Genomic DNA, 13851 nt, shown 5'->3' on the forward strand with positions numbered 1-13851 from the left:
CAACATAGTCCTCAAAGCGCTCCGAATAAACACTTGCAGATTGTACAAAAGGAGTGTTTCAAAACTGTTCTATCAAAAGGAACATTCAAGTCTGTGAGTTGAATACGCTCCTCACAAAGAAGTTTCTGAGAATGCCGCTACCTAGTTTTTATGTGAAGATATTTCCTTTTCTTTGCATAGGCCTCAATTTGCTGGAAATATCCACTTGCAGATTTCTCAAAAACAGTGCTGCCAAACTGCTCTATCAAAAGACAGGTTCAACTCTGTGAGTTGAATGCACGCATCGAGAAGAAATTTCTGAGAATGCTTCTGTCTAGTTTTTAGATGAAGATATTCCATTTTCCAGCATACGTCTCAAAGTGCTCCAAATATCCATTTGCAGCTTTTACAAAAAGAGTGTTTCCAAACTGCTCGTTCAAAAGGAAGGTTCAAGTCTGCGAGTTGAATGCACTCATCACAAAGAAGGTTCTGAGAATGCTTCTCTCTAGTTTTTATGTGAGGTTATTTCCTTTTCCAACATAAGCCTCAAGGTGCTCCGAATAAACACGTGCGGATTCTACAAACTTAGTGTTTCAAAACTGTTCTATCAGAAGGAACGTTCATGTCTGTGAGTTGAATGCGCTCATCACAAAGAAGATTCTCGGAATGCTTCTGTCTGGTTTCCAGGTGAAGATATTTCATTTTCCAGCATAGGCCTCAAAGCTCTCCAAATATCCACTTGCAGATTCTACAAAAAGTGTGTTTCAAAACTGCTCTTTCAAAAGGAAGGTTCAAGTCTGTGAGTTGAATGCACTCATCACAAAGAAGTTTCTGAGAATGCTTTTGTCTGGTTTTTATGTGAAGATATTTCCATTCCCAGCATAGGCCTCAAATCGCTCCAAACATCCACTAGCAAATTCTACAAAAGGAGTGTTTCAAAACTGCGCTATCAAAAGGAAGATTCCACTATGTGATTTGAATGCATAAAGTGCATGGAAGTTATTGAGAATGCTTCCGTCCAGTTCTCATGTGGTGATATTTTCTTTTGCAGTTTTGGCCTCTTAGCACCCCAAATATCTCCTTGCAGATTCTGGACAAAGATTGTTTCAAATCCTCTCTATCAGAAGGAAGCTTCAAGTCTGTGAGTTGAATGTGCCCATCGGAAGAAGTTTCTGAGAAGTCTTCTGCCTAGTTTTTATGTGAAGATTCTTCCTTTTCCAACATAGGCCTCAAAGCGCTCCAAATAGCCACTAGCAGATTCTGCAAAAAGAGTGTTTCAAAACTGTTCTATCAAAAGGAAGGTTCAACTCTGTGAGTAGAATGCAATCATCACAAAGAAGTTTCTGAGAATGCTTCTGTCTAGTTTTTAAGTGAAGATAATTCCTTTTCCGACATAGGCCCCAAAGCGCTCCGAATAAACACTTACAGATAGTACAAAAGGAGTGGTTCAAAACTGTTCTATCAAAAGGAACGTTCCAGTCTGTGAGCTGAATGCGCTCCTCACAAAGAAGTTTCTGAGAATGCTGCTATCTAGTTTTTATGTGAAGATATTTCGTTTTCCTTGCATAGGCCTCAAATCGCTGGAAATATCCACTTGCTGATCTCACAAAAAGAGTGTTTCCAAACTGCTCTATCAAAAGACAGGTTCAACTCTGTGAGTTGAATGCACGCATCGAGAAGAACTTTCTGAGAATGCTTCCGTCTAGTTTTCAGGTGAAGATATTCCATTTTCCAGCATACGCCTCAAAGTGCTCCAAATATCCATTTGCAGATTTTACAAGAAGAGTGTTTCAAAGCTGCTCGTTCAAAAAGAAGGTTCAAGTCTGGGAGTTGAATGCACTCAAGGCAAAGAAGTTTCTGAGAATGCTTCTGTCGAATTTTTATGTGAAGATATTTCCTTTACCAGCATAGGCCTCAAGGTGCTCCGAATAAACACTTGCGGATTCTACAAACTCAGTGTTTCAAAACTGTTCCAAGAAAAGGAACGTTCATGTCTGTGAGTTGAATGCACTCATCACAAAGAAGTTTCTCAGAAGGCTTCTGTCTAGTTTTCAGGTGAAATTATTTCATTTCCCAGCATAGGCCTCAAAGCGCTCCAAATATCCACTTGCAGATTCTACATAAAGATTGTTTCAAAACTGCTCTTTCAAAAGGAAAGTTCAAGTCTTTGAGTTGAATGCATTCATCACAAAGAAGTTTCTGAGAATGCTTCTGTCTAGTTTTTATGTGAAGATATTTCCATTTCCAGCATAGGCCTCAAATCGCTCCAAACATCCACTAGCAAATTCTACAAAAGGAGTGTTTCCAAAACTGGCTATCAAAAGGAAGTTTCCACTATGTGAGTTGAGTGCATAAAGCCACGGAAGTTTTCTGAGAATGCTTCCGTCTAGTTCTCATGTGAAGATATTTCCTTTTCCAGTGTTGGCCTCTTAGCACTCCAAATATTCACCTGCAGATTCTAGACAAAGAGTGTTTCAAAACCTCTCTATCAAAAGGAAGGTTCAACTCGGTGAGTTGAATGCGCACATCAGAAAAAGTTTCTGAGGATGCTTCTGTCTAGTTTTTATGTGAAGATATCTCCTTTTCCAGCATAGGCCTCAAATCGCTCCAAATATCCACTTGCAGATTCTACCAAAAGAGTGTTTCAAAACTGTTCTTTCAAAAGGAAGGTTCCACTCTGTGAGTAGAATGCAATCATCACAAAGAAGTTTCGGAGAATGCTTCTGTCTAGTTTTTATGTGAAGATATTTCCTTTTCCAACATAGGCCTCAAAGCGCTCCAAATAAACACTTGCAGATTCTACCAAAGGACTGTTTCAAAACCGTTCCCTCAAAAGGAACGTTCAAGTCTGTGAGTTGAAGGCACTCATCACACAGAAATTTCTGAGAATGCTTCTGTCTAGTATTGATGTGAGGATATTTCCTTTTCCAGCATAGGCCTGAAATCGCTCCAAATATCCACTTGCAGATTTTACCAAAAGTGTGTTTCAAAACTGCTCTTTGAAAAGAAAGATTCAACTCTGTGAGTTGAATGCACATATCGTGAAGAAGTTTCTGAGAATGCTTCTGTCTAGTTTTTCGGTGAAGATATTTCATTTCCCAGCATAGGCGTCAAAGCGATCCAAATATCCACTTGCAGATCCTACAAAAAGAGTGTTTCAAAACTGCTCTTTGAAAAGGAAGGTTCAAGTCTGTGAGTTGAATGCACTCATCAGAAAGAAGTTTCTGAGAATGATTCTCTCTTGTTTTCATCTGTATATATTTCCTTTTCCACTAGATGCCGCAATCGCACCAAATATCCACTTGCAGTTTCCACAAAAAGAGTGTTGCAGAACTGCTCCATAAAAAGGAAAGTTCAACTCTGTGAGTTCAATCCCCACATGACATAGAAGTTTCTGAGAATGCTTCTGTCTGCTTTGTATATGAAGATATCTCCTTTTCCAGCATAAGTGTCAAAGAGCTCCAAATATCCGCTTGCGGATTCCACAGAAACAGTGTTTCAAAACTGGTCTATCAAAAGGAAGGTTCAACTCTGTGAGTTGAATGCACTCATTACAAAGAAGTTTCTGAGAATGCTTCCGTCTAGCTTTTAGGCAATGATATTTCCTTTTGCAGCATAGGCCTCAAAGCGCTCCAAATATACACTTGCAGATTCTATAAAAAGAGGGATTGCAAACTGCTCTATCAAAAGGCAGGTTCAACTCTGTGAGTTGAAAGCATGCATCGAGAAGAGCTTTCTGAGAAAGGTTCTGTTTAGTTTTTAGGTGAAGAAATTCCATTTCCCAGCATAGGCCTCAAAGTGCTCCGAATATCCACTTGCAGATTTTACAAAAAGAGTGTTTCAAAACTGCTCTTTCAAAAGGAAGCTCCATGTCTGTGAGTTGAATGCACTCAACACAAAGAAGTTTCTGAGAATGCTTCTGTCTAGTTTTTATGTGAATATATTACCTTTTCCAGCATAGGACTCAAAACGTTCGAAATATCCAATTGCAGATTCTACAAAAAGAATGCTTCAGTACTGTTCTATCAAAAGGAAGGTTCAACTCTGTGAGTAGAATGCACTCATCACAAAGAAGTTTCTGAGAATGCTTGTGTCTAGTTTTCATGTGAAGATATTTCCTTTTCCAACATAGTCCTCAAAGCGCTCCGAATAAACACTTGCAGATTGTACAAAAGGAGTGTTTCAAAACTGTTCTATCAAAAGGAACATTCAAGTCTGTGAGTTGAATACGCTCCTCACAAAGAAGTTTCTGAGAATGCCGCTACCTAGTTTTTATGTGAAGATATTTCCTTTTCTTTGCATAGGCCTCAATTTGCTGGAAATATCCACTTGCAGATTTCACAAAAACAGTGCTGCCAAACTGCTCTATCAAAAGACAGGTTCAACTCTGTGAGTTGAATGCACGCATCGAGAAGAAATTTCTGAGAATGCTTCTGTCTAGTTTTTAGATGAAGATATTCCATTTTCCAGCATACGTCTCAAAGTGCTCCAAATATCCATTTGCAGCTTTTACAAAAAGAGTGTTTCAAAACTGCTCGTTCAAAAGGAAGGTTCAAGTCTGCGAGTTGAATGCACTCATCACAAAGAAGGTTCTGAGAATGCTTCTCTCTAGTTTTTATGTGAGGTTATTTCCTTTTCCAACATAAGCCTCAAGGTGCTCCGAATAAACACGTGCGGATTCTACAAACTTAGTGTTTCAAAACTGTTCTATCAGAAGGAACGTTCATGTCTGTGAGTTGAATGCGCTCATCACAAAGAAGATTCTCAGAATGCTTCTGTCTGGTTTCCAGGTGAAGATATTTCATTTTCCAGCATAGGCCTCAAAGCTCTCCAAATATCCACTTGCAGATTCTACAAAAAGTGTGTTTCAAAACTGCTCTTTCAAAAGGAAGGTTCAAGTCTGTGAGTTGAATGCACTCATCACAAAGAAGTTTCTGAGAATGCTTTTGTCTGGTTTTTATGTGAAGATATTTCCATTCCCAGCATAGGCCTCAAATCGCTCCAAACATCCACTAGCAAATTCTACAAAAGGAGTGTTTCAAAACTGCGCTATCAAAAGGAAGATTCCACTATGTGATTTGAATGCATAAAGTGCATGGAAGTTATTGAGAATGCTTCCGTCCAGTTCTCATGTGGTGATATTTTCTTTTGCAGTTTTGGCCTCTTAGCACCCCAAATATCTCCTTGCAGATTCTGGACAAAGATTGTTTCAAATCCTCTCTATCAGAAGGAAGCTTCAAGTCTGTGAGTTGAATGTGCCCATCGGAAGAAGTTTCTGAGAAGTCTTCTGCCTAGTTTTTATGTGAAGATTCTTCCTTTTCCAACATAGGCCTCAAAGCGCTCCAAATAGCCACTAGCAGATTCTGCAAAAAGAGTGTTTCAAAACTGTTCTATCAAAAGGAAGGTTCAACTCTGTGAGTAGAATGCAATCATCACAAAGAAGTTTCTGAGAATGCTTCTGTCTAGTTTTTAAGTGAAGATAATTCCTTTTCCGACATAGGCCCCAAAGCGCTCCGAATAAACACTTACAGATAGTACAAAAGGAGTGGTTCAAAACTGTTCTATCAAAAGGAACGTTCCAGTCTGTGAGCTGAATGCGCTCCTCACAAAGAAGTTTCTGAGAATGCTGCTATCTAGTTTTTATGTGAAGATATTTCGTTTTCCTTGCATAGGCCTCAAATCGCTGGAAATATCCACTTGCTGATCTCACAAAAAGAGTGTTTCCAAACTGCTGTATCAAAAGACAGGTTCAACTCTGTGAGTTGAATGCACGCATCGAGAAGAACTTTCTGAGAATGCTTCCGTCTAGTTTTCAGGTGAAGATATTCCATTTTCCAGCATACGCCTCAAAGTGCTCCAAATATCCATTTGCAGATTTTACAAGAAGAGTGTTTCAAAGCTGCTCGTTCAAAAAGAAGGTTCAAGTCTGGGAGTTGAATGCACTCAACGCAAAGAAGTTTCTGAGAATGCTTCTGTCGAATTTTTATGTGAAGATATTTCCTTTACCAGCATAGGCCTCAAGGTGCTCCGAATAAACACTTGCGGATTCTACAAACTCAGTGTTTCAAAACTGTTCCAAGAAAAGGAACGTTCATGTCTGTGAGTTGAATGCACTCATCACAAAGAAGTTTCTCAGAAGGCTTCTGTCTAGTTTTCAGGTGAAATTATTTCATTTCCCAGCATAGGCCTCAAAGCGCTCCAAATATCCACTTGCAGATTCTACATAAAGATTGTTTCAAAACTGCTCTTTCAAAAGGAAAGTTCAAGTCTTTGAGTTGAATGCATTCATCACAAAGAAGTTTCTGAGAATGCTTCTGTCTAGTTTTTATGTGAAGATATTTCCATTTCCAGCATAGGCCTCAAATCGCTCCAAACATCCACTAGCAAATTCTACAAAAGGAGTGTTTCCAAAACTGGCTATCAAAAGGAAGTTTCCACTATGTGAGTTGAGTGCATAAAGCCACGGAAGTTTTCTGAGAATGCTTCCGTCTAGTTCTCATGTGAAGATATTTCCTTTTCCAGTGTTGGCCTCTTAGCACTCCAAATATTCACCTGCAGATTCTAGACAAAGAGTGTTTCAAAACCTCTCTATCAAAAGGAAGGTTCAACTCGGTGAGTTGAATGCGCACATCAGAAAAAGTTTCTGAGGATGCTTCTGTCTAGTTTTTATGTGAAGATATCTCCTTTTCCAGCATAGGCCTCAAATCGCTCCAAATATCCACTTGCAGATTCTACCAAAAGAGTGTTTCAAAACTGTTCTTTCAAAAGGAAGGTTCCACTCTGTGAGTAGAATGCAATCATCACAAAGAAGTTTCGGAGAATGCTTCTGTCTAGTTTTTATGTGAAGATATTTCCTTTTCCAACATAGGCCTCAAAGCGCTCCAAATAAACACTTGCAGATTCTACCAAAGGACTGTTTCAAAACCGTTCCCTCAAAAGGAACGTTCAAGTCTGTGAGTTGAAGGCACTCATCACACAGAAATTTCTGAGAATGCTTCTGTCTAGTATTGATGTGAGGATATTTCCTTTTCCAGCATAGGCCTGAAATCGCTCCAAATATCCACTTGCAGATTTTACCAAAAGTGTGTTTCAAAACTGCTCTTTGAAAAGAAAGATTCAACTCTGTGAGTTGAATGCACATATCGTGAAGAAGTTTCTGAGAATGCTTCTGTCTAGTTTTTCGGTGAAGATATTTCATTTCCCAGCATAGGCGTCAAAGCGATCCAAATATCCACTTGCAGATCCTACAAAAAGAGTGTTTCAAAACTGCTCTTTGAAAAGGAAGGTTCAAGTCTGTGAGTTGAATGCACTCATCAGAAAGAAGTTTCTGAGAATGATTCTCTCTTGTTTTCATCTGTATATATTTCCTTTTCCACTAGATGCCGCAATCGCACCAAATATCCACTTGCAGTTTCCACAAAAAGAGTGTTGCAGAACTGCTCCATAAAAAGGAAAGTTCAACTCTGTGAGTTCAATCCCCACATGACATAGAAGTTTCTGAGAATGCTTCTGTCTGCTTTGTATATGAAGATATCTCCTTTTCCAGCATAAGTGTCAAAGAGCTCCAAATATCCGCTTGCGGATTCCACAGAAACAGTGTTTCAAAACTGGTCTATCAAAAGGAAGGTTCAACTCTGTGAGTTGAATGCACTCATTACAAAGAAGTTTCTGAGAATGCTTCCGTCTAGCTTTTAGGCAATGATATTTCCTTTTGCAGCATAGGCCTCAAAGCGCTCCAAATATACACTTGCAGATTCTATAAAAAGAGGGATTGCAAACTGCTCTATCAAAAGGCAGGTTCAACTCTGTGAGTTGAAAGCATGCATCGAGAAGAGCTTTCTGAGAAAGGTTCTGTTTAGTTTTTAGGTGAAGAAATTCCATTTCCCAGCATAGGCCTCAAAGTGCTCCGAATATCCACTTGCAGATTTTACAAAAAGAGTGTTTCAAAACTGCTCTTTCAAAAGGAAGCTCCATGTCTGTGAGTTGAATGCACTCAACACAAAGAAGTTTCTGAGAATGCTTCTGTCTAGTTTTTATGTGAATATATTACCTTTTCCAGCATAGGACTCAAAACGTTCGAAATATCCAATTGCAGATTCTACAAAAAGAATGCTTCAGTACTGTTCTATCAAAAGGAAGGTTCAACTCTGTGAGTAGAATGCACTCATCACAAAGAAGTTTCTGAGAATGCTTGTGTCTAGTTTTCATGTGAAGATATTTCCTTTTCCAACATAGTCCTCAAAGCGCTCCGAATAAACACTTGCAGATTGTACAAAAGGAGTGTTTCAAAACTGTTCTATCAAAAGGAACATTCAAGTCTGTGAGTTGAATACGCTCCTCACAAAGAAGTTTCTGAGAATGCCGCTACCTAGTTTTTATGTGAAGATATTTCCTTTTCTTTGCATAGGCCTCAATTTGCTGGAAATATCCACTTGCAGATTTCACAAAAACAGTGCTGCCAAACTGCTCTATCAAAAGACAGGTTCAACTCTGTGAGTTGAATGCACGCATCGAGAAGAAATTTCTGAGAATGCTTCTGTCTAGTTTTTAGATGAAGATATTCCATTTTCCAGCATACGTCTCAAAGTGCTCCAAATATCCATTTGCAGCTTTTACAAAAAGAGTGTTTCAAAACTGCTCGTTCAAAAGGAAGGTTCAAGTCTGCGAGTTGAATGCACTCATCACAAAGAAGGTTCTGAGAATGCTTCTCTCTAGTTTTTATGTGAGGTTATTTCCTTTTCCAACATAAGCCTCAAGGTGCTCCGAATAAACACGTGCGGATTCTACAAACTTAGTGTTTCAAAACTGTTCTATCAGAAGGAACGTTCATGTCTGTGAGTTGAATGCGCTCATCACAAAGAAGATTCTCAGAATGCTTCTGTCTGGTTTCCAGGTGAAGATATTTCATTTTCCAGCATAGGCCTCAAAGCTCTCCAAATATCCACTTGCAGATTCTACAAAAAGTGTGTTTCAAAACTGCTCTTTCAAAAGGAAGGTTCAAGTCTGTGAGTTGAATGCACTCATCACAAAGAAGTTTCTGAGAATGCTTTTGTCTGGTTTTTATGTGAAGATATTTCCATTCCCAGCATAGGCCTCAAATCGCTCCAAACATCCACTAGCAAATTCTACAAAAGGAGTGTTTCAAAACTGCGCTATCAAAAGGAAGATTCCACTATGTGATTTGAATGCATAAAGTGCATGGAAGTTATTGAGAATGCTTCCGTCCAGTTCTCATGTGGTGATATTTTCTTTTGCAGTTTTGGCCTCTTAGCACCCCAAATATCTCCTTGCAGATTCTGGACAAAGATTGTTTCAAATCCTCTCTATCAGAAGGAAGCTTCAAGTCTGTGAGTTGAATGTGCCCATCGGAAGAAGTTTCTGAGAAGTCTTCTGCCTAGTTGTTATGTGAAGATTCTTCCTTTTCCAACATAGGCCTCAAAGCGCTCCAAATAGCCACTAGCAGATTCTGCAAAAAGAGTGTTTCAAAACTGTTCTATCAAAAGGAAGGTTCAACTCTGTGAGTAGAATGCAATCATCACAAAGAAGTTTCTGAGAATGCTTCTGTCTAGTTTTTAAGTGAAGATAATTCCTTTTCCGACATAGGCCCCAAAGCGCTCCGAATAAACACTTACACATAGTACAAAAGGAGTGGTTCAAAACTGTTCTATCAAAAGGAACGTTCCAGTCTGTGAGCTGAATGCGCTCCTCACAAAGAAGTTTCTGAGAATGCTGCTATCTAGTTTTTATGTGAAGATATTTCGTTTTCCTTGCATAGGCCTCAAATCGCTGGAAATATCCACTTGCTGATCTCACAAAAAGAGTGTTTCCAAACTGCTCTATCAAAAGACAGGTTCAACTCTGTGAGTTGAATGCACGCATCGAGAAGAACTTTCTGAGAATGCTTCCGTCTAGTTTTCAGGTGAAGATATTCCATTTTCCAGCATACGCCTCAAAGTGCTCCAAATATCCATTTGCAGATTTTACAAGAAGAGTGTTTCAAAGCTGCTCGTTCAAAAAGAAGGTTCAAGTCTGGGAGTTGAATGCACTCAACGCAAAGAAGTTTCTGAGAATGCTTCTGTCGAATTTTTATGTGAAGATATTTCCTTTACCAGCATAGGCCTCAAGGTGCTCCGAATAAACACTTGCGGATTCTACAAACTCAGTGTTTCAAAACTGTTCCAAGAAAAGGAACGTTCATGTCTGTGAGTTGAATGCACTCATCACAAAGAAGTTTCTCAGAAGGCTTCTGTCTAGTTTTCAGGTGAAATTATTTCATTTCCCAGCATAGGCCTCAAAGCGCTCCAAATATCCACTTGCAGATTCTACATAAAGATTGTTTCAAAACTGCTCTTTCAAAAGGAAAGTTCAAGTCTTTGAGTTGAATGCATTCATCACAAAGAAGTTTCTGAGAATGCTTCTGTCTAGTTTTTATGTGAAGATATTTCCATTTCCAGCATAGGCCTCAAATCGCTCCAAACATCCACTAGCAAATTCTACAAAAGGAGTGTTTCCAAAACTGGCTATCAAAAGGAAGTTTCCACTATGTGAGTTGAGTGCATAAAGCCACGGAAGTTTTCTGAGAATGCTTCCGTCTAGTTCTCATGTGAAGATATTTCCTTTTCCAGTGTTGGCCTCTTAGCACTCCAAATATTCACCTGCAGATTCTAGACAAAGAGTGTTTCAAAACCTCTCTATCAAAAGGAAGGTTCAACTCGGTGAGTTGAATGCGCACATCAGAAAAAGTTTCTGAGGATGCTTCTGTCTAGTTTTTATGTGAAGATATCTCCTTTTCCAGCATAGGCCTCAAATCGCTCCAAATATCCACTTGCAGATTCTACCAAAAGAGTGTTTCAAAACTGTTCTTTCAAAAGGAAGGTTCCACTCTGTGAGTAGAATGCAATCATCACAAAGAAGTTTCGGAGAATGCTTCTGTCTAGTTTTTATGTGAAGATATTTCCTTTTCCAACATAGGCCTCAAAGCGCTCCAAATAAACACTTGCAGATTCTACCAAAGGACTGTTTCAAAACCGTTCCCTCAAAAGGAACGTTCAAGTCTGTGAGTTGAAGGCACTCATCACACAGAAATTTCTGAGAATGCTTCTGTCTAGTATTGATGTGAGGATATTTCCTTTTCCAGCATAGGCCTGAAATCGCTCCAAATATCCACTTGCAGATTTTACCAAAAGTGTGTTTCAAAACTGCTCTTTGAAAAGAAAGATTCAACTCTGTGAGTTGAATGCACATATCGTGAAGAAGTTTCTGAGAATGCTTCTGTCTAGTTTTTCGGTGAAGATATTTCATTTCCCAGCATAGGCGTCAAAGCGATCCAAATATCCACTTGCAGATCCTACAAAAAGAGTGTTTCAAAACTGCTCTTTGAAAAGGAAGGTTCAAGTCTGTGAGTTGAATGCACTCATCAGAAAGAAGTTTCTGAGAATGATTCTCTCTTGTTTTCATCTGTATATATTTCCTTTTCCACTAGATGCCGCAATCGCACCAAATATCCACTTGCAGTTTCCACAAAAAGAGTGTTGCAGAACTGCTCCATAAAAAGGAAAGTTCAACTCTGTGAGTTCAATCCCCACATGACATAGAAGTTTCTGAGAATGCTTCTGTCTGCTTTGTATATGAAGATATCTCCTTTTCCAGCATAAGTGTCAAAGAGCTCCAAATATCCGCTTGCGGATTCCACAGAAACAGTGTTTCAAAACTGGTCTATCAAAAGGAAGGTTCAACTCTGTGAGTTGAATGCACTCATTACAAAGAAGTTTCTGAGAATGCTTCCGTCTAGCTTTTAGGCAATGATATTTCCTTTTGCAGCATAGGCCTCAAAGCGCTCCAAATATACACTTGCAGATTCTATAAAAAGAGGGATTGCAAACTGCTCTATCAAAAGGCAGGTTCAACTCTGTGAGTTGAAAGCATGCATCGAGAAGAGCTTTCTGAGAAAGGTTCTGTTTAGTTTTTAGGTGAAGAAATTCCATTTCCCAGCATAGGCCTCAAAGTGCTCCGAATATCCACTTGCAGATTTTACAAAAAGAGTGTTTCAAAACTGCTCTTTCAAAAGGAAGCTCCATGTCTGTGAGTTGAATGCACTCAACACAAAGAAGTTTCTGAGAATGCTTCTGTCTAGTTTTTATGTGAATATATTACCTTTTCCAGCATAGGACTCAAAACGTTCGAAATATCCAATTGCAGATTCTACAAAAAGAATGCTTCAGTACTGTTCTATCAAAAGGAAGGTTCAACTCTGTGAGTAGAATGCACTCATCACAAAGAAGTTTCTGAGAATGCTTGTGTCTAGTTTTCATGTGAAGATATTTCCTTTTCCAACATAGTCCTCAAAGCGCTCCGAATAAACACTTGCAGATTGTACAAAAGGAGTGTTTCAAAACTGTTCTATCAAAAGGAACATTCAAGTCTGTGAGTTGAATACGCTCCTCACAAAGAAGTTTCTGAGAATGCCGCTACCTAGTTTTTATGTGAAGATATTTCCTTTTCTTTGCATAGGCCTCAATTTGCTGGAAATATCCACTTGCAGATTTCACAAAAACAGTGCTGCCAAACTGCTCTATCAAAAGACAGGTTCAACTCTGTGAGTTGAATGCACGCATCGAGAAGAAATTTCTGAGAATGCTTCTGTCTAGTTTTTAGATGAAGATATTCCATTTTCCAGCATACGTCTCAAAGTGCTCCAAATATCCATTTGCAGCTTTTACAAAAAGAGTGTTTCAAAACTGCTCGTTCAAAAGGAAGGTTCAAGTCTGCGAGTTGAATGCACTCATCACAAAGAAGGTTCTGAGAATGCTTCTCTCTAGTTTTTATGTGAGGTTATTTCCTTTTCCAACATAAGCCTCAAGGTGCTCCGAATAAACACGTGCGGATTCTACAAACTTAGTGTTTCAAAACTGTTCTATCAGAAGGAACGTTCATGTCTGTGAGTTGAATGCGCTCATCACAAAGAAGATTCTCAGAATGCTTCTGTCTGGTTTCCAGGTGAAGATATTTCATTTTCCAGCATAGGCCTCAAAGCTCTCCAAATATCCACTTGCAGATTCTACAAAAAGTGTGTTTCAAAACTGCTCTTTCAAAAGGAAGGTTCAAGTCTGTGAGTTGAATGCACTCATCACAAAGAAGTTTCTGAGAATGCTTTTGTCTGGTTTTTATGTGAAGATATTTCCATTCCCAGCATAGGCCTCAAATCGCTCCAAACATCCACTAGCAAATTCTACAAAAGGAGTGTTTCAAAACTGCGCTATCAAAAGGAAGATTCCACTATGTGATTTGAATGCATAAAGTGCATGGAAGTTATTGAGAATGCTTCCGTCCAGTTCTCATGTGGTGATATTTTCTTTTGCAGTTTTGGCCTCTTAGCACCCCAAATATCTCCTTGCAGATTCTGGACAAAGATTGTTTCAAATCCTCTCTATCAGAAGGAAGCTTCAAGTCTGTGAGTTGAATGTGCCCATCGGAAGAAGTTTCTGAGAAGTCTTCTGCCTAGTTTTTATGTGAAGATTCTTCCTTTTCCAACATAGGCCTCAAAGCGCTCCAAATAGCCACTAGCAGATTCTGCAAAAAGAGTGTTTCAAAACTGTTCTATCAAAAGGAAGGTTCAACTCTGTGAGTAGAATGCAATCATCACAAAGAAGTTTCTGAGAATGCTTCTGTCTAGTTTTTAAGTGAAGATAATTCCTTTTCCGACATAGGCCCCAAAGCGCTCCGAATAAACACTTACAGATAGTACAAAAGGAGTGGTTCAAAACTGTTCTATCAAAAGGAACGTTCCAGTCTGTGAGCTGAATGCGCTCCTCACAAAGAAGTTTCTGAGAATGCTGCTATCTAGTTTTTATGTGAAGATATTTCGTTTTCCTT

This window comes from Pongo abelii, chromosome 21, assembly GCF_028885655.2.
Source record: "Pongo abelii isolate AG06213 chromosome 21, NHGRI_mPonAbe1-v2.0_pri, whole genome shotgun sequence".
Taxonomy (NCBI): domain Eukaryota; kingdom Metazoa; phylum Chordata; class Mammalia; order Primates; family Hominidae; genus Pongo; species Pongo abelii.